The sequence below is a fragment of the Diadema antillarum genome, unplaced genomic scaffold (assembly GCF_040938485.1).
Source record: "Diadema antillarum isolate AM-2024a unplaced genomic scaffold, OU_Dant_1.0 scf00000062, whole genome shotgun sequence".
Classification (NCBI taxonomy): domain Eukaryota; kingdom Metazoa; phylum Echinodermata; class Echinoidea; order Diadematoida; family Diadematidae; genus Diadema; species Diadema antillarum.
This window is the reverse complement of record NW_027270951.1, coordinates 2,244,340-2,264,402: the sequence shown is the minus strand read 5'-3', so window position 1 is coordinate 2,264,402 and position 20,063 is coordinate 2,244,340. Positions and strand designations below refer to the sequence as shown.

Genomic DNA, 20,063 nt, shown 5'->3' with positions numbered 1-20,063 from the left:
CCAGAGACTTTCTCCCCCCCCCCCCCTCTTTGTATATGTATACATACACATATCATGTAAGCAGCTTATGACGTAGTGTACGTCACTGTCCCAGTTTGAAATGGAATCTAGACCACACAATAGTTTGCTTATACATTCAAATTAGGATACTATTTCTGGTGCCTTTTTTGTTGCAAATGTGTTTGAAATGAGCTCAAATTTTATGGGGAACTCTCATCCAGACCGTCAAACGACATCCTAATTTCCCGTACCACGTAAGCGTCTGTCGTTGTCCGTTGTTGTTTGTCAGAGATGAAGAGTTGACCCTAGAGAGCAGTAGGGAAGACAGGGAGGTGAGATCACAAAGTAGACAGCTCCGACTCCATCCCATCCCGGATCACATCATCTGCCTGAGCTCCATTCGGCTGTGGTCTTCAGAGATTAGACCCCTATAACTCGGGGAGGGGGAGATGGAGGTGTATGGATGATCTGTGTGTGCTGTTAACATTTTGTGTTTGATAGAAAGGCCATCCCATAACAGAAGTTAAAAAGGGGGCACAGTTAACCGTGTCGTGGACTCCATCAACTTTCGCCCAAACCTCATCGTCTCCTTGAGCTCGAGTCTGTGATAGTCTGTAGACATCAGACTACTTTCTTACAATCACAGCCATAGGAGTGAGGACATCTCATATATCATCATCTCAGACTGGGGTTCTAAGACAATTGTGTCGGCCGGCCGCAGTGGTCAGCAGGTTACATGATATTAGACATGGCCAAAACCAATATGAGCTAGCTGAAAAGAGAACTGGATGGAGGAGGGGTGGTCAGGATTTTGTTTCCTACTTGAAGGATGATGGAGCAAGGGGTCTGTAATTGAGAGACTAGACCTGTCCACCATCATACGAGAGCAGGTTCTGCCCCAGTGTTCTGGTTATGAGCAATTAGGCTTGAAATTTGAACATGCCTCCTTTTGACGTCACAGGCGTTTCCTCGGTGGCTTTGAGTTTCGCATCGTCGTTAAGTGCGGCTGGATAGGCCTTCCCTGTAGACTGGATGAGTTCATATCTTTCTATTTTTACATGCGGCTATTACATGGAAGCATCAAAGGGAATGTAAAACATATCAGTCTCTTTTGATTTCTGTTCTTTCAAGCAATTACAAAGATAGCACTTACACCCACAAAGTTGTCACTTTGGATGACCTGCGGTAATCATTTTTCTAAATATTGTGGGTGGATATTAGTAATGTTTTCAGCTACTGAATGGCTGTGCTATTCATGATAATAAGTCAAATGACAGCAGCTGAACTTGCATTGATTGGCACTGCGTGCATTGTGGGCTTTGTGCCATTCCAGGAAATTGCCAATGGAATGGAAGCAAACAATGAATTAAAAATGGAGGTGGGAAGATAAACTGTGATGCAACAGACAAAATTCAGTAAAGAGGTGTCAACAAAACAGGCCACAGACTCTTTGTGTCAGAGTCAACCTTACATATGTTGCAATGACTGAAAGTTGTTAACCACAATGTCAGGATTCTTCCTGATGACGCTAGAATAAAGGATAACTTGACAATGATGGGTTCGAAAATAATGTATTTGCACCATTTCCCGGCATCGTTTCCACACACAATATATCTCTGCCAATCATCAGGAGTGAAGGAGGGAGAATAAAGAATAGAGGGTAGAAAAAGGAGAAGTAATGATGGGTTGGGGAAGGGGAGCAAATTAAATATATTTAGATTGGTATGAGAAAATGCTAATTTTGAGCAAACAGATGAAAGTTCGAACGAGTTCCTTAGAACTTTGGTTTGTGGTTCACATAATTTGAATGGCCGTAGGAATGACACAAAGCACAGAAATGCCTACTTAACATGTCAACTTGCTCCCTTTCCAACTCAACCCCATCCCCACATCACCCCTTCCCCCTCCCTGATAAAAATCTGCAGTCATATTCCGTGACTATCAACTTCAGTCCAGTGTATCTGGAATGGTCTTCAGCCAATTGACCCCTCCCCTGCCTAAGCCAAGAGTGGACAGGTGTATTCCAAGAGGATTCCGATTGTAATGCCTGTCTGCCGATTGCTTTCAGTTGCTGATGTATCCGTTAAAATGACTTCCTGTCCCGGCGGCTTCTGTCCCCACCGCAGAGAGAAGGGATGACTCGGCCTGACTGGACTTTCAATTGGGCGGATCGATCTCAAAACACTTTCATGTTTTGAGGTCACTGACCTTTAGTATGGCCTGAGCACCTTGAGTACTTCAAGCTTGCGTTAATTAAGATGTGTGTGTGTGTGTGTTTGTTTGTTTGTGTGTGGATAAATGTGTGTTTTTCTGCCCATGTCGGGGGCGGACAAATGTGAGTTCATCCATACTCGAAACATGATTTGTTCGTAAGTGTCCATATGCTTGTACATGCAGTGTAACCTCAACGAGTAGAACAGTTGTACAGTGGGACATCAATTTATCTGCAGAGTGATGATTCATCGCTCATGTAATCATTTTAGATCATGTTGCTCATAGTGATGAGTTGGGGAAAAAACAAGTTTGCTACCTTCCTAGGCCCCTTATGGTCAGGTGTTGGTGCCAGTAAGTGGTATACCCTGTCTCAAATGTTAACTGCTCTTCCTAAGAGGGAGCTAATGTTCAATTTTTTGCTTGGGTCTGTCTTTTTTCCTGTACCTACCCCCCCCCCCTCCTTTCTCTCTCCCCTTATTTTCCACACCTTCAATCGCTTATTGCTCACTTGAGGTCCAAGGGTTTCTCTCTTCGGTAACAGACTCTCAGGATTAGTCACATGTCACTTTGAGGGAAAGCCGTCAAGAATTTGAAAAACAATAAACCGTGAGACAGAAAAAAAGGCTGTTTCGGAAGTGATGAGGAAATTGGCTTCCTTCCAGTCTAGGATATATTTGCTTTGAGTTTTTTCCGCTAGAGATAGCTCCTTGGCGGTGTGACTTTATCTGTAGAATGAACTTTGTGTCAATACTCAAATAAAATTTTGATAGTACCATACGTATACCCTGGTAATTATTGTAATCGTATGGTCATTGCTTTGAGCAGAGTAGTAGCCTTTGTTAATGCATCCCTGATGAAGGTCCATTGAAGAGAAACTGTCAATTTTGGCTCTAAAATGCACACATGTGCATAGGAAATGTGTGAAATAATGCTAGCATAACATGATTTCATTTTAGTTACGACAAAAATGCAAAATAATAACCAAAACGGTTCACCGGAAGTACTACAGTCTCAGAGCATACCATGGCCCCATTTTTATCAAAAGATATACATGCGATCACTTGTAAATTCCCTCACCACACAGGCTGCCATAGACTTATGATAGAAATCAACTAATGTAATCAGTTATAACTCTTCATAAAAACAGGGCCCTGATCTTAGTTGATACTCTGTTTTTTGTAATTGATCCTTTGTAATCACAAATCGAGCCACAGCATTATCCATCGATCTTCTGCAGTAGAGTCAGATGATGCAGCTCATTGGAAAATTGATTGCTAGGGCCTGATCGATCATCACGTAACATTCTACCTACCCACTACTGAATGAATTTAGAACAAGGTATTCACTTTTTGCAGTGATGTGACACCTGAGCCAATTTTTAAATGAACTTTGGTGCTAGTTAAGGCAGCTTGTCTCAGGACTCCAGTCTATGAGTTGATGAAGGGCTACAAAAACTAAGCAATGCTAGAATGGTTCATCCCTAAAAATGATGCATGGATTGTAACCTTTCTGACCTCAAACACTCATCCCCAATCTACCCTTTGGATGGGCAGGCATCCAGAATCTCTTTTCCGGCATCTCGTCAAAGTTCGTTGCCTCCACAGTTTTCTCCCCCAGAGGAGTCTGCGTAGTTCACTTGGCAGACCCAGTTTTGCAGGACTGCCTGCCATGCGGTCATGAAAGCAAGGTGGATGAACATTAGAGAACTTTGTAGAGGGTACTGGACCAGATGGTACAGCGTAGCTTACAGCTGCATTGGTTCCAGCTCTAGTGTAGTCTGATACTTGTGAATACAAATCTAGTGATATTTTCTGCTGGCTTTTTGGGAAATCATGCTCAGAACCATTAAGATCTCTATTCGCAGCGATGAAACTGTAACAATATCGTTCACTCCACAACCCATTATTGATTGAAAACCAGATGGGCCGTTTGCAATACCACATGTCATTTATCTTGTCTGTAACCTAGTTAAATGCCCTATATCAGGTGATTTTTTTCGTAAGGCCATGAAAAAGATGAGCACAGTGTGTGCAACCTGTGAGCACCTCGGTTGTAGCTCAATATTATTTCTCTCTTTATTGTTTTGTTCGGAATGAAAGAGGCCAAAATGAGTCACATCTTGCATTTGATTTGTTCATATAAAGTCTGGATAGAAACTGGTTGTGTTTTCTACTACCATTAACCAAGCAAAGCAAGTTGTGTTGCTCATGTTGACAAATTTCCAATTTGAGCGTTATCCTCGCCTGAAGCGGCAGAGTGGATAGCACAGGAAGCAGAGGCGATACGTCCCGGTGACGGGTCTTTCGTCATCGGGGCTAGCCCTGCCCCAAGAAGGGTGCAAACCTCCAGCCGCCGGGGTGACTGACTGCACAGGTTGAGAGCTCCGTAGCAACCATGATTACATCGGCAGAAAACATTTTCAGGAGGAACGTCAACCATAACTTGAACCTGTATTTTGTCTTCCTCGCCCCCCCCCCCCCCCCACATACACACATTGCAGCAATAATTGACAAGTCACCTCTAGCTCATATAGAAAGAATCAAATTGTACTCTGTAGACATTTCCAGCAGTACTGAGTTCATACTCACAATTTTGTAATTGCTGTGAATACTGTAAAACGAGGAATGCTGCATGCATTTTAATATCGCAACTTTTGCGAGCGGCAACATTCGCAAAATTAAAATGCACGTGAAAGTTCTTGCCTACACAATATGCATTGGCTGCCAGTGGCAAGTCGCGAAAATTTCATGCTGCGAGAAAGGCCGTTGGCTCTAATTCGCGAAATTTTCATGCCGTGAATATATCATGTTTTACAGTAGTGTGTTCACCTCTGATGACTTCAAAACACTTTTGGCCTTCTCGATTGTTGAAACAAAAAGCAGCTTGTGTTATCATTACTCACCACCAAACCAATTTGAGTCTGATCCAGAACCCTGCACATGCCGTCCCCATGGCTCTTTCGGTATAGAAGGTGACATTTTCATGATAGATAGGAATGTTTGTAGGGGATTGCTAACACCGCAAGCCAGAAACTATAACTCTGAAGGTAGTTTGGCAAGTTGCGAGCATGTTGGTTGTCATCTCATCAAATGGTGTTTGAAAAGTGTTTTGTTGGGAATTCAGCAAGAAAAAGAAAAGGGAAAGACGAGAAAACTGGGCTTGAAAAGCTATGAATCATTGTAACGTGTCTGTGGCTTTGTTGTGATTTGAGAAGTATCACACTTTTCCCTGTCTCTTCTTTCTGAGGGTTGAGTCTCTGTTTATTTGTTTGTGTCTGTCCTCCCTTGTAGCATCTTTACTTGGCAAGTAAGGAAATTGGCCACATGATATGACAACATGGTTGACAGAGTTTGCAGGGGGGAGGGCTCATCACAGTTTTCTGTGGTTGGTGGGATGGAGGGGGTCCATGTCACGCACGAGTGTGAGAATTTCAGACAGATGTCAGTAATGGCAATGTCATTGTAGCATTCCAGGGATGCATTGCTATGGCAATGGATGAATCACAACACCAGGATACCTGTGTGCTGAGCTCTGGGTTCCTGGGTTTCTCTGTTCATCTTGTGAAATGTTACAAGTTTTGCAGTTTTGCATCCTCGGCTTGTGCATTCAAATAGAGTCATTGTATGTCATTATGTCATTTGAAGCCAAGAGCACAAGAGTTACCATGAACAAATGCTCTCATCACCGAGTATATACTCCAATGATCAAGTTTTGTGGTAAGAAGATTTCTCCTCTTCGTCCTTCCTAAAAACCTGGAGAAGGACGACATGTTACAGAGCTTTTTCTAAAATGTACAATGTTTTGGTTCAATGACTTCATTTGTATAATCTGCGCCACTCTAAATTAATTTCTTATTTCTCTGTGTCTACTCTTGCAGGCCTGAGGAGCACTTTGAGCGCTATGCTGCCTACCCCGGTCTCAGACCACCGTTTCTACCCCTGGGGTCGCCACATGCTCCCCTCTTCCCTCACCCGGCCATAAACCCTCTCTTCACCAGCCTGCGCTACCCAGGGGACCTAGCTGCCATGCAGGTACCACATATCTCTCCCGGCACCATGGCCTTTGGCGGACTGGGGAACCCCCACAGTGCAGCAGAGAGGTGAGAGGAAGATGCGGTCATCATGGTGATTTTGTTGGTGCATCAGTGGTGAATTAGTTAATTTAATATGTTAATGCTGTGTACATCTTCAAAACAAGATACTGATGTCTTAAAGGAGGAATTTTATCTCGCATCAAGAATATAACTCAAGTCACATAAAAAAAACAAGGGAACAGCAGAATAAGTATCTATCAGTGTTTGAAAGACAGAAGATATCTCATTCATTGTCGAGAGAAAGGAATCATTGGCCATTCGAAATCTTAAGTATTTGTAAAAAATCCATCCATACTTCACCAGATATAGGAATGGTGAGAAATATGCTTGTATCTATTCGCTTCATCTTGCTAAAGAGTTTTTTTTTCTTTTTAAATTCAGAATCAAAAGTGCCCATTTCATGGTCACTCTGTTTGTAGTTTAAGCTTGATATCTATCTTCCTTACCAAAAACAGAGAAAAGGTGCTGCAGGAACAGCAGAGGGAGAGAGAGCGTGACCGGCGGGCAGAGGAGCTGAGACTGGAGCAGAACCGTGAGAGGAGCCGCAGCGAGCGCGAGTCGTCATCCTCCATCCACGACAGAGGGCGCAGCGACGAGAGGCGGTATTCCAGCAGCCCAGCAAGAGGTGAATAAATTTTTTCTTGCCTGGCTTCAACTTCCAGTTTCATCCTCTCTCCGTCACGACAGGCACAACCACACGACCAGTGATGTAATCTGGTCACAGACCATGAAGCGTCTTGGCTTGGGAGGGGGATTGTTTGGGAGGGAACTTCAAGAGGGGTTGGGTTTTGGGTGGGTGGGGATAGTTTAATGAAGTGTAGTTTTGAGAGGAGGTAGTGTGGAAAAGAGATGGAGAGACAGAGGGGTTTTACGGGCTAAGATTGGGAACGGAATTTGATGGGTTTAAAAAGCGTGTGAGAGGGGATAAGATTTCGAGAGATGAGATGGGTAGGGGTAAAGAGAAGGAGGGTGAGGATGAGTTTAGAAACTCAAAAGTAGGCAGGATGGTTGGGATAACGTTTAGAGGTGTCGGCTTGGATGATGGAGTAGCTCTTTGTCAGAGGAAGAGGGATTCTATGCATGATCTGAGAGTTTTATTAGGCTCATTGACCAGATGTTTGGACAGTAAAACTGTTGATATGTCTTGGAAATTGATACCATTTCGCTTCATAATTTTCCCCGTGACTAGATTCCTCCCTATCAAGAAGGCCACAGTCCCATTCATCCATCGGGTCCAGCAAGCCCTCCCCTCAGGAGCCGGGGCCCGTCCCCCTCCTCAAGAAGGCGGACCGAGAGGACCGGTGGGCAGACAAGCACCGGCACACGCCCCGCAGCAGTCGAGAGGATCACAACCAGGAATCTCCCACAGGCTACATCCACTCTCAGCTTAGGGTGAGTCTCCCTCCAGGGCAATCATCTTAATCATGACTTCATTCCAGAAGGTCCACATCAAAACTTGTTACTGTAAACGTGGAAATTTTCGCGGTACATTAATTTTCGCGGATTTCGCGCTACGTTCGGCTAGCGCGAATTCAAAAACGCGCGAATATATCTTCGCAATTTTCTATGCACATTTCTAACAGCCTGAATTGCGTGCGCTTCGTCGATGATACTGCTATGTAGTACAGACATGTTTACGCATAATAGCAGTATCATCGCACGCACCGCACGCACCGAGCCCATGGCCGATTGGTGTGCTACATCTCCGCGACTACAGTACTAGTACTACAGTACATGTATCGAGTAAAATACGTGTACAGTGTACTACGTAGTTGAGCGCTTGTACTCACACTCGCACCGCTCGCTACGTCACTTTCATACGCTGGCATCGCTGGATGAAAACAGCGACTGTGTATTAACCCGCTGCGGAGCGCAAATTTAAGAACCCGCGAATATGTTTTCGAGCCGCTCAGCGCGAAAAATTAATCGCGCGAAAATATTGACGTTTACAGTATACCTTTAGAGCCAAGCCAGAACACAAGAGAACAGCTGAAGCTTGTTCTGAAAGATCGGTCAGCCTAAATCCCAAACATTCTACACTGCTAAAAGTAGAATATCCTTACCCACATGGGGGTTGGTTCCTAATTCCCTAATGTTTCTTTGACTGGCAAAATTAGATTTTGATCACCAATGCACGTCTTTGTTACTGGTACCCATTTTGTAGTTTTTCATCAGTGAATATGTAGTACAGAATACCAGTAATTCCTCTTGTCATTATCTCTGTTGGTAAAATGATTTTGTTTTTTATCCTTATAGAATTGTACCACATTTCCACTTCACTTCTTTTTCAAAAGCTGATCTTACACATCATTTTGCTGAAACTTTGATGAAATAGATGAGACTGTGTGTCTTTGTGAACAAGAAGATAAATGCTGCGCATATTCCTCCCAAACAGGATGCGGCTTCTCATGAGTCGGTGCGCTACTTGTCAGACCGCGACCGCAAGGCCCACCACGACAGGGAGATCCTACTGCAGGAGAACCGGAGGATAGCAGAGAGGTAAAAATTGCACAGAGACGATGTGGAAGATGCTGATGTTGACCATCAGTATTCATCAGCATGAAGTGAAGAGAAGCAGAACCACTCCCCCTGCTTGACTTTGATGAAGGAGAGTTCCAGAAAATAAAAGAAGATGATGGACTAGGAAACACTGACAATGAAATGAACAAATCAAGAAATGAACAACTGTTTGAAGTTGTGCAGCACAGCAGGTTTTGTTTTTGTTTGTTTTTTTGTCGTCAGTATGAAACTACAAGCCCCATTTTAGAGCACCTCAGGTTGAAAGTTCTCTCATACGAATGGTCACACTCGTTAGGCTGACTTCGGACAGACAACATTACATGCTTTTTGTGCCATTGATGTGATGACATGGGAGGAATGTGTTCAAGTTACTAGAAGACTGAGTTTGTGGGCAATAAGACAAAATAGTTTAGTCAGAATGAAATACGATATTCTTTGACTGCAACCCAGCGATAAAACTTTCCTATGTTATACTGTCTTTGCTCATGATACAGGCACGAATCTGACCACAGAGAGCGCCACCGAGAGAGTCATCGCGAGAGTCACCGAGAGAGTCATCGCGAGAGTCATCGAGAGAGTCACAGAGAGGGTCACAGAGAGAGTCACAGAGAGAGTCACAGAGATGGTCACAGAGAGAGTCACAGAGAGAGTCATAGAGAGGACCACATCATTGGTGGGGGTCACCACCCTCCGCCCCTCACCTCACTCCACAGCTCCAGCCATGATGCTCACTCTAAGCACAATGCCTATAACAATCACCGGACGGTTGAATACGACCGCTTAATCCCCTCCAGAACGTTGCATAACGACAAACACGTTGAGCGCACGGCAGACCCCGTGCGACGGGCACATGCACATGCACAGAGCGGCAGCAGCAGTAGCAGCAGTAAGGTGCAGAGCCAGCTCGCAACACAGCAGCAGCAGCAGCTGTCTGAGAGCAAGGACTCAGCGAGACACGCCCAGTCAGTGCTGAAGAACGCCAGCCAGCTGGGGCCCTACGATTTGAGCCACCACACAGAGTTCAATCGCCATTTTCACGAGTTCTACCGCAACCAGCACATCAGGGAAGGGCTACCAGCCCACCTACCCCGCCCCAGCTCTGAACCGGTAATCAGTAAGCTAGATCTGGAAGAGAAACGCAAGAATGAGGAGAGGCGTACGGGTGTCTACGCCTCCAGCGAGAGTGAGTCGGATAGCGAGGAGGAGGTGGAGGACAAGCGGGAACGCTACCGGCAACGGATGATTCGCATCGCCAGGCGCTCCCGCCTCAAAGCAGAATCCAGCGAGAAGAAAGGAACCTTCATGACCACGCTGGGCCTGATCTCACACAAACACAGGAGAGGTGAGTTCATTGTGGGTGAAGTTCTTTGCTGCGGTGCAAAGTGAAGTTTCCCAAATTAGATATGTGGATTCAGTAAATGCAGAAATATTAGTGAAACACTATATGACAGCTTTGCAGAATATCAAGCAATCCATGGATAAGTTATGCATTTTTTACAGTTTCAGATAATTGCATGTCAATACCTCTGTAAATGGGAACAAGTTGTGATGTCACCGGAGTAGTGGAATGTTGCAAAGAATATGTAAAAGTAATTTCACATAAATTTAAATATTTTGAGGACATTGAAAGAGCACTGAACCTAGGTACTCCAAAAGTCATGGTGAATGATGGCTGCCTTGCAATATCTTAGTAACAGGATCAGGAAATTATTACTTTTCATTTCAAATTTTAAAAAAAAATGCAACTTTGTGCTAGAAGGCTTAGACCTGCTTGACGACATTTTCAGATCATGTGGAATGATATTTTTCCTGGCTCCTATATCACATATTGACAGACATCCTTAAATGTTTCTCATTATTTATTTCCGCTTTAGTATTCACACACAAACATGCCAAAAAATAAAATGGCCTTTAATCTACTCCATTCCTCATCCCCCAAAATACACACAGAGGTGAGGCGGGAACAGCGGAGAAAGAGGCGGCGGATCTACGGCGAGGACAACGCCACCCCTCAGCCCAAAGTGGCCAAGGTGATGCCCCAGGTCCCCCTGTTGCCGCCAGCTGCACCCCTCTCCCAGGAGGACTTCCAAAACGAGCCGAACTACCCACACAAGTGCCGCTTCCTCCGCACCTTTGGACTGGATACACTCTCCAGTGAGAAGAAGCAAGGTATGCCATACCCACATGTTCACTGCTCAGTGTCTGCTTGCATTTGTTATGCACACAGTGGGGAGGGGGGAGGGTATGATAACCTTCCTGTAAAACCAGAAATTTTCATGTGCGTGAAACTTTCACAAATTTTGCTAGGAGCCACGATTTGCGCAAGTAGAATGGATGCAAAAGTTTGTTTCTGAACTGCTGCAGAGTCATGGTTTCCGTTGGATAGAAGTGCATGGTACATGGCAAACACAAACATTTTCTTGTGGTCGCCATAGCACCTGATACTCCATTTTATCTGAATGAAATATGAATTTCAGGCTGATGTCAAACAACTTGCCCTCCTTTCTCATGCCTCCTCCCTTTTGTCTCTTTACATTTCTGTAGCTATCACAACGGCTAAGCGAGCCGTGGAGGCCGATCGGTTACGCAAGTTCAAACGGGACCACAAGGACACCGACACTCCGCTGCCTAACAGTGCCGACGCACACAGCCCAGGTAAATATCCACAGGCTATTTCTTCTGGCCTGCATAAAATCAGCAGTTGTCTTTGCATCTTTCATCACACTTCCCCAAGTTTCTTGGCACAGCGACAACACACTTGGTGGATTTATGATTTTGTCATTGGTATTGATGATATTCTTGTCCTAATGATCATTGTCTTCGCGTTCATCTTTATTGTCATCATTATTGTTGCGCAACGTTCTGTATTATCTGCCCCAGCAATAGATGCAGTGCTGCAGAAGAGGCTCAAAGAGGGCAAGGAGGGAGCCCCCTACATCAACTCTCACCCCAGCCTGCAGACGCCCCTCGACCACCTGCAGATCGACAAGCCTCCCACATCGCCAGTACCTCTCAACTCCTCCCTGGTCGTGACCAACCACAGCAATTCACATTCCCCCAGCCTTGACCTCTCGACCTCTGCCTCCTCCAACGGCCAGCAGCTCCTTAAGACTGCATCGGCGCCCTCTACGGGCAGTGGTGGCAGCGGCAAGGCCAACGAACTGCCGGTCATCCACCCCAAGAAGGAAATCAAGCAGGAGGTGATGAATGGCGAGCTGGGTTGTCGTCGGCGACCAGACGGTGGGCTCTCCTCATCAGCATCGGAGACGGTGCTCAAGCAGCCCTCACCATTCACCATCTCGTCATTCCTCAACACCTCTCGACACAACTCGTCAGCGGTGGCCGAGGGTTTCGCTCAGGAGTTCCACCAGTCAGTCTTGCGGTCCACCCAGGAGAAACTCAACCAGAAGAAAGGTGGGTCCAAAATTATTCTTTTATTTTTAAAAATTTTCAAGGATTTGTTTTTTTTTTGCTGATAGAGAAGAGAATGGTGTATACATATGTATTCCATAGAGGAGGCTGTTTCCGCACGATTATGGAGTTTACAGTAAATTATCAGCTCTTTCGAGATTTGAATGGCCACAAATCGACATCATCTGCCAAGCTCTATTGATAGAGTGATTTATAAAATGGGTTCAAGAATGTAGCCAATTGGAAGAGCTGAAATGAGTCACGTGTGCGTTCATGATTTCTTACTACAGTTCGACCTCGATTATCCGGCTTCCTTTTAACCGGAAATCTCTATTATCCGGACGCGTTCACGCAGTGAAGGACTTTTGTTTTTCATCCAAAAATTGAGAAAAAACAGTGACTTTAAATTCAATTAAAATTTCTACAAAACTCACTCGATTTGCCTACAATATTCCCGACAGAACTCACATAAATTCACACCACATTATCATCGTAAAAGTAAGCAGTCATCACCACCGTTGCGGGGTATGCTACCTGCCTAGCTGCCGGTGCACTATATACATTAACATAGTGTCTCCCATATCCGGCCAATTCGCTTATCCGGATGAGCGCCGGTCCCGACATAGCCGGATAATCGAGGTCGAACTGTATTGCACGGCCGTGCAAAAAAGCGTAAAGTCACTGACGTCACAATGTTTACACTAGCAGTGCACACTCAATCAGTTGTTACAAGTGCGTCACGCGCTACTATACGCGCTGTCAATCCTGTAAACAACTTCTAGTTCAGGCTGCCAGCCGGTCTTTCTTGTGCATAACATGTGGCGTACGTATACGCTTATACGTACAGTACTTATATGTGCGGGATTTCCGAGTGCGACGTGCGTAAACGTTTGGGACGAACATCTTCGGACATCTTGACTTTTGAGCAAGTGTTACATGTAGCTGACTGGTATTGACCCACAAAGGTACATGAAAAATGCTGTTAGTTTTCAACCCATTTTATAAATCAAATAATACACAGGTTTGAGTGTGTATTATTTGTATACAAATGCAAGAGGACAGCCGTCCATACCAGAGGAGTGTTTTACATTGCAGCCAACAAGAATTTGATTTTTTTTTCAGTCACATTCTAGACCTTTAGATATCTCTGTATGTCTCCTGTTAAATTTTAGGGGCTATGCTGAATGCATCGCACAATGAGACGTCAAAGCGAGACGCTCTCTCGGTTCCCACGGCAACATCGGGCTCCGGCAGGCATCATCATCACCATCACCACCATCATCATCATCACCAGCCTTCGTCATCGTCGTCGTCGTCATCGTCATCGTCATCATCCTCGATTTCCTCGCAATCCTCATCAACGTCCGCGTCACAACATAGTCGACACAAACTTCACAGCAGAGTATACAACTGGCCTGGCTGGGAGGCAGTGTCAGAGTCTTATCACAGATATTTATTAGGTATGTACAGGGATAGATAGATATAAGATTCAAGGCGCGGTCACTCTGGTGTAAAATCGAGAAGATTAAGATCGCAAACTTCCCGCAAAACTTCTCGCAAAACTTCCCACTTCAACTAGGGACATTTCCCTCACCCCCGACAAACTTCTCGATCTGTTTGCGAGCGGTGTCTCCGAAGTGTTAGGCCATCGTCATTTACAGATGTGCATTGTTACGTCACAATCACTAACCATCGGACGGCGTACTCTTTCTTCTTTCTTGCGCGTGCATACCAATGACCCAAACTTCTTGATCCAAGTTTGGCTGCCAGTGTGACCGCACGACAAAAGATCGTGAAGACTTCGCGATCTTAAACTTCTCGATCTTTTCCCAGTCTGACCACGCTTTCACAGATCTCATAGCATCTTTGAAAAAAACAGTGTGAAGTATTGCTTTCGTTGCACGATCATATGAAAGATGCCATTATGCTGTATGAATATGTGTCAGGTATCAACAAACAGTTGTGGTTTTAGACCAAGGTGCAGACCAGAAAATTGCTAACAAAAAATATTGTAGCAAAGAAAGACGAAAAGGTTCTTGTGATGCATGACCTAAAATATTCATATCTTGTCAGTAACTCTAAGTAGAATGACATCACAGCAGCATATACTGGCAATTTTGTGATGTATTGGCAGATCCACAGTATTCAACATGTTGGGTAGTCACTGTAATCAACCAGTTTGAGCAAGCTGTGCTCACTTTCTGTTGATATTTAGCCTTGTTTAGAAACTGATGTCAGATACAAATGTGAAAAGTACCCCTTTGTTCTGAGCTCCCTCATGTATAATTTCTCTTGATCTCTCTTTGGAATCTATCTCTCTACACATCTTTTCACTTTCATCACTGTTCATCTTTCTATTCGTCTATCTTTCTTTTTCTACCTGTCCACCTGTACTTCTGTCCTTCTGCCTAATGTATTTACTTCTCTATCCATCCATCCATCCATCCATCCATCCATCCATCCATCTCCATCCATTCATTCATTTATTCATCTGTCCATCCATCCATCCATCTATCTTTCAGATCAAAGGTCAGAGAGGTCAATGTTGATGGATCACCTAGCAGGCCTGAGACACCACAATGTGGAGCTGAATGGGAGCGCTGAGCAGCTGGCAAGGAGGAAGAACGTAAGTGGATTCAAGAAGTCGCTTGACCTTTCAGGCTGATCAAAGTTAGGGTCAAAGTTCAATATTCATACTAAATGTGACTGTTCGAAATAGATGTTGACAATTATACTGTGAGTGAAAAAAAAAAGAAACAAAATATAGGTCTTTACATACTTAATTGAAATGAAATAAAAGTCAGGGTCAGTGGTATAAAAAATTGTAACTTTGATCTGTATGTCCATTATAGTGAAGTTCATGTCTTCATAGCAGAAGGTAGTCAGAGTTGTTAATCATTGTTGAGACATTGTAGATATTGTTAGTATTGTTCGTGTAATGTTGTGTAGATTACTATGTCAGTCAGCTTTGCAAAACCGAATGTCACGCTGTCTTCTGCTGGCTTTCTTTATTTTAGGAACAAGAAAACTTCTTTTCAGTGATGAGGTTTCAGAGACAAGCAAAGTAAATTATGTTTTCATTGTACTCCATGAGTATATAAAGATGGCGTAGCTACACAAATGATGTTCATATTCAGCATGTCACATTTAATATCTTTTCTTGAACTTTCAAAAATCATGTAATCACGATAGCAACATCCCAACATCAACTCATGTCTATTGACTTTTTGAAGAGAAAACTAATTTCCCCCCTTTTGTATCACTCTACCTATCATGTGGTCAGGAGCTGACAGAGAGGATGTATGAGATGCAGCTGGAATACGAGAACTACATGCGAGAAATGCACCTCCTCAGGCAGCGAACAATGGACCTTGACAAAGCTACGCACTGACCGGCCACGAGGAGTGACCCTCCCTCTTTATGCGCGGCACCAACAGAAAGCGAGGACAAAGATACGCAGGTGTTGGGGGTTAACTGAATATCACCCCCATGGTGCCGCCGTTGGCTTCGCCAGAAACTGTTTTGACTCAGTGACAGGGGGCTCCACCCGGTGGGAGCGTAGAATACCTCGTGCAAAATTCATCACAATCGTTTTTCCCCTTCAATTCACAAACCGTCTCATTTTCCCATGGTGCATCATCTTTGTTGTTGTTGTTTTTTTCTTTCTGTGCTGCTAGTAGATATACATTTTTTTTTTCCTAGTTCATCCATCAATGCAGTGTTAGAATGATGTTGAACAAGGAGGTGATGTCATAAAACTAAAGCGTTCTGTGTTATTCGGGATAGATGCTGCAATAATGTGCTGATGTTAAACAAGGAGTTGATGGATGAAAAGTTACAGAGGACGATTGAGTTACTTTGTCATTCCATGGCAGTAATCACATGCTTAGTCTTGCAGTATTGTCCCCATCACCTCCGAAGGAGATGAAGCCTATTCAAATACACATTCGTGAGACAGCTTGGATGCATCACTGTGGCAGCAATACCTTGAAAAAAAGACAGAAAGAAAAAATATGCATGTTGCTACAAGCTGTAGAAAAGTGCTGCAGCATATCCATAGAAGCAGGAAGGTCCAAAGTGAGGGACTCGAGCGAGAAATGCTGCAAGTGGCCAAACGAGGCATCAAAGAGAAGTCATCGCACCCATCGGCAGAACGAGCTCTGACGACACAAGTGAAGATCTATTTGATGCACCAGTGACAGTGGAGACCCGTGGATGATAGCAGTCCGTATGGGTCACGTGATGTGACATGGAAAAGAAATGGAGGCAGTGTGTGTAGAGAGATAGAGATGACTTGAGGGTTTTAAATTACCAACTAACCCCAATTTTACCCAGTAAGAGGCAGTGCATTGATAGGTAATGCTGTCATGTAACTGGTGTAAAAGCCAGTCAGTGTTGTCAGAGAAAGAATTCAAATATTTTAGGTCCTGTTCCATTATTTTTTTTTCCCACAAACTTTCAATGTTCAGTGTAAGAAAAAAAAATTACCAAAAAAAAAAAAGGAAATAAATATTTCACAAACAACTGAAATGCAATTAGGCTCCTAGCCAGTAAGAACCGTGCATTTGAAGACTAGCATTTGATTTTTTTTTTTTCAAGTGCAATCAAGGGGGTCATTGTATGCCGTGGCACTTGTGTTATATTGTCGTGTGTTGACTGCAGAGAGATGAATTAAAAAGAGAATGCGTCATTAGACCTACTAAGTAAAGTCTCAACACATACGTGGTACTGTGAACAGAATGTAGAAGGCATATGACTTGCTGATATCTAGCTAGCTGGAAGCTTATGCAAAACAAGTCTTCAGTTATTAAAGGGGGGTCCTTGGATATTAGATTTGTAGCTGGAGTTAGGGACAGTAGAAGATGAAATAGAGAGGTGATTGATGTTCGATTTCTTTTGGAAATGAGACATTTGAGATCTGGAATGTTTCAAGTTGGACAAGGTAGCCCACTTTGTGACGGGTGTTATGGAGGGTTGATTATGACTCATAGAATCAAGCCACGGACCAAGAACGTGTATGGAAAGATTGCGTTCATTCACTGTGCTTTTCATTTTTCAACCAACCTAGGTATTTTGTCATGTTGCTTTGATATGTGTTTGATTTAATTTGCAGCTGGTGGGTTCTCCTGATGAACAAATCTGTATGAAAGGTTGTCAGTATCTCTAAGTTGAAGTCAGTTTGTGTTTATGAAAGGGACGGGATTCCTGGATATGATATCATTCCAAATACTTGGAACATTTAATTTACAGATTTTAATCATTTTTCCCCTTTTTCCCCCCTTTTTTTTTTGGGGGGGGGGGGGGAGTGGAGGGGAGGGGGGAGTTTTGATAGTAAGTAAACTTTGCCATAAAATGATGTCCAAATTTGATTTCAAGAAAGTTATTCTTGCTCTTCATTTTAGCACATGCATAATTTGTGAATTGGGTCATTTGGTTGACCAGTGGAAAATGACACAGTAAGGGGAGCTCTTTTTATTGTTGTTGTTGAACTTGTGGAAGTTAGAGATGATGCAGGATTGCACACGTGTGTGTAATGAGAAAGAGAGAAGCAGAATGTAGCATGATGGATTACAACTTCACTGAAATATGAAAACATACCTTAAGAGAATGATGAACTGGAGTAGTATAGGTTCTGTTCAGATAGCAGTCAGTCATTTGTATATTATAATTATTTTTTTCTATATCTTCAACTCTGTATTGTACAGAGCCACTGTCTTGATCAAAGTAAAAATTGAGAGAAATGTGTCGGTTTGTTGGCTGGATCTGTCTTTATGGCATTACAGCGGGATGTGGCATGTAGTTCAGTTTGGATGGGAAGTAGAGTGACGAGGATTCACAGTCAGCTATGCTACGCTGTGTGATGCTCTGGCTTGCTTTGAAATTGCATCACCTGTGCACATTGATTTTAATTTCAGATAGATGTAGTCAATAATGGCCAACGGGGGAAAGACTTTTTGTGTTCTTAAAATCTCAAATCATTTTGTAACATGCTGTTCAAAGTCACCAAGTAGTGAGAAGCGCTTGATGTTGCAAGCATTGGTTAGAATAAAGCTTTGTGCATTGAAAAAAAGAAAGAAAGATGTTCTTTATGCTTTTAAAAGTCAATATTAATGAGAAACAAAAATGCTGTCTTGATCTTGTAAAGTGTCATCTCGGCAGGGATGTCAATACTTGAAATACAAACGGAAATTTTATTTATTTGTATTTAAATTAATTTATGACTTATTCTCTCTGTCGGAATGTTTGTCTGTGAATATCTGTTGTGAGTGTCTAGCAGCTCTTTAGTGTTTTTATTTGTAGTTTCCAAGGCACATGTTTGGTGGCTGATTCTCACCAGATAATGATGTTGAAAGTGATGTTGAAAGTGTTGTTCCTCTCCAATAACGCTTTCACCAGTTCTGAGGAACATCAGGGCAGGAAGCGGCTCCATTTCAGAGCAAAGGGGGTGGGGGGAGGTGGATGCCTATCACGGCATTGCTTACAAATGTATATTTTTAATAGCAAAATCAGCCATCGTTCAGAATTGTGTTGATTTATAGGTGCACTGTGATGGAGAATTGAAAGTATGCTTGTAACACAGACAATATTGGCAGGTATTATCACACACCAATGTAATTTGTCTGTGACTCCAACCCACTGCACCAGTGATCAGAAATACCAAGAAGATATTTTCATATGAGAGATGATGTTCATTGATCAGTTCATGGAGAAGACAACTTAGAAAGATTGCTACTATTTTTGTCTCTTTTTTTTTTTTGGGGGGGGGAGGGGGAGGGAATTGTTTTGGTGCATTTTTAAGATGAATGCAGGGCTTACTTATGAAACCACTGATATTGCCATGGAATGCTGGTAAGTGTATGTTCCTTGTCAAAGTTGACTGACATTGCGCTGTCGCTGTTGTATATTGTATTTTTCTACACCCTTTAATATGAAGTGCAATCATTGTCTCGTGTGAGCTCTCTCGTTTTTCGCTTAATCTCTCCGCCTGCTTCAAGAGAGGAGAGGTGATTCATGCATAAGATGTTCCTTAATTTATCAACCTCTTAGACGAAACTTCTCAAAAACAAGTAAGATTGTCACAATCATGCTTATTGAAAGATTTGTGAGATTTCATTTTGTTACTGTGTGTGGCAATATATCTTGTGTTGTAGTATTATGTTACCTTGAATATCAAAGGGTTTGGCTTTTCTAGTTTTACAAGAAAGAGAGAGAAAAAAAGGAAAAAAATAGACATATTTATTAGACCTTAAATGTGACATGTGCATACACGACATGTTCAATTTTACAACTTTATTACTTGATTTGTATAGACACTGTAATATAAATATCTAAAGTTTGTAAAATGGGTGGGTGGTTGTTTTTTTTTATACTATTTTTTTCCTTTTAAGTTAAAGTTTTATGTCAGTCTTTGAGGTACGGCTCCACTTCTACCTTGTTTCAAAAGTGCACGAATGGTTTGTTTCTATGTTTGTGTGGTCTACTGTGCTCTGAATTCATCCCCTACCCTCCCTGTTCCTACAAAATATAAAATATAAAATTCTGGTACACAGCAATACACAATTATCTCATTTTGTTTCCATGAGAAAAAAAGGAAATACAGATACTGGTTCAAGTGTTTGTTTTTATCCTGTGGTAAGTGATGAGAAAGATATTTGAAACACAAAATGGTACAGATAGGTTCTCAGAGTTTAGATTCAGTCATCAAAGGAAACATATATCATGGCCAGTTGTGAACCAAATTCTCTCATACAAGATGATAATCATTCAAAGTTGTATGCAAAGTTTACACCATCCATGACTCATCTATCATTAATACAGAGAGGGG

General features: G+C 42.9%; 1 pseudogene; it reads left to right on the top strand.

Moving 5' to 3' along the window:
• LOC139716190 (uncharacterized) overlaps positions 1-17,212 on the top strand; it is a 243,494-nt pseudogene extending 226,282 nt beyond the window's left edge.
• The last annotated feature ends 2,851 nt before the right edge of the window (positions 17,213-20,063 follow it).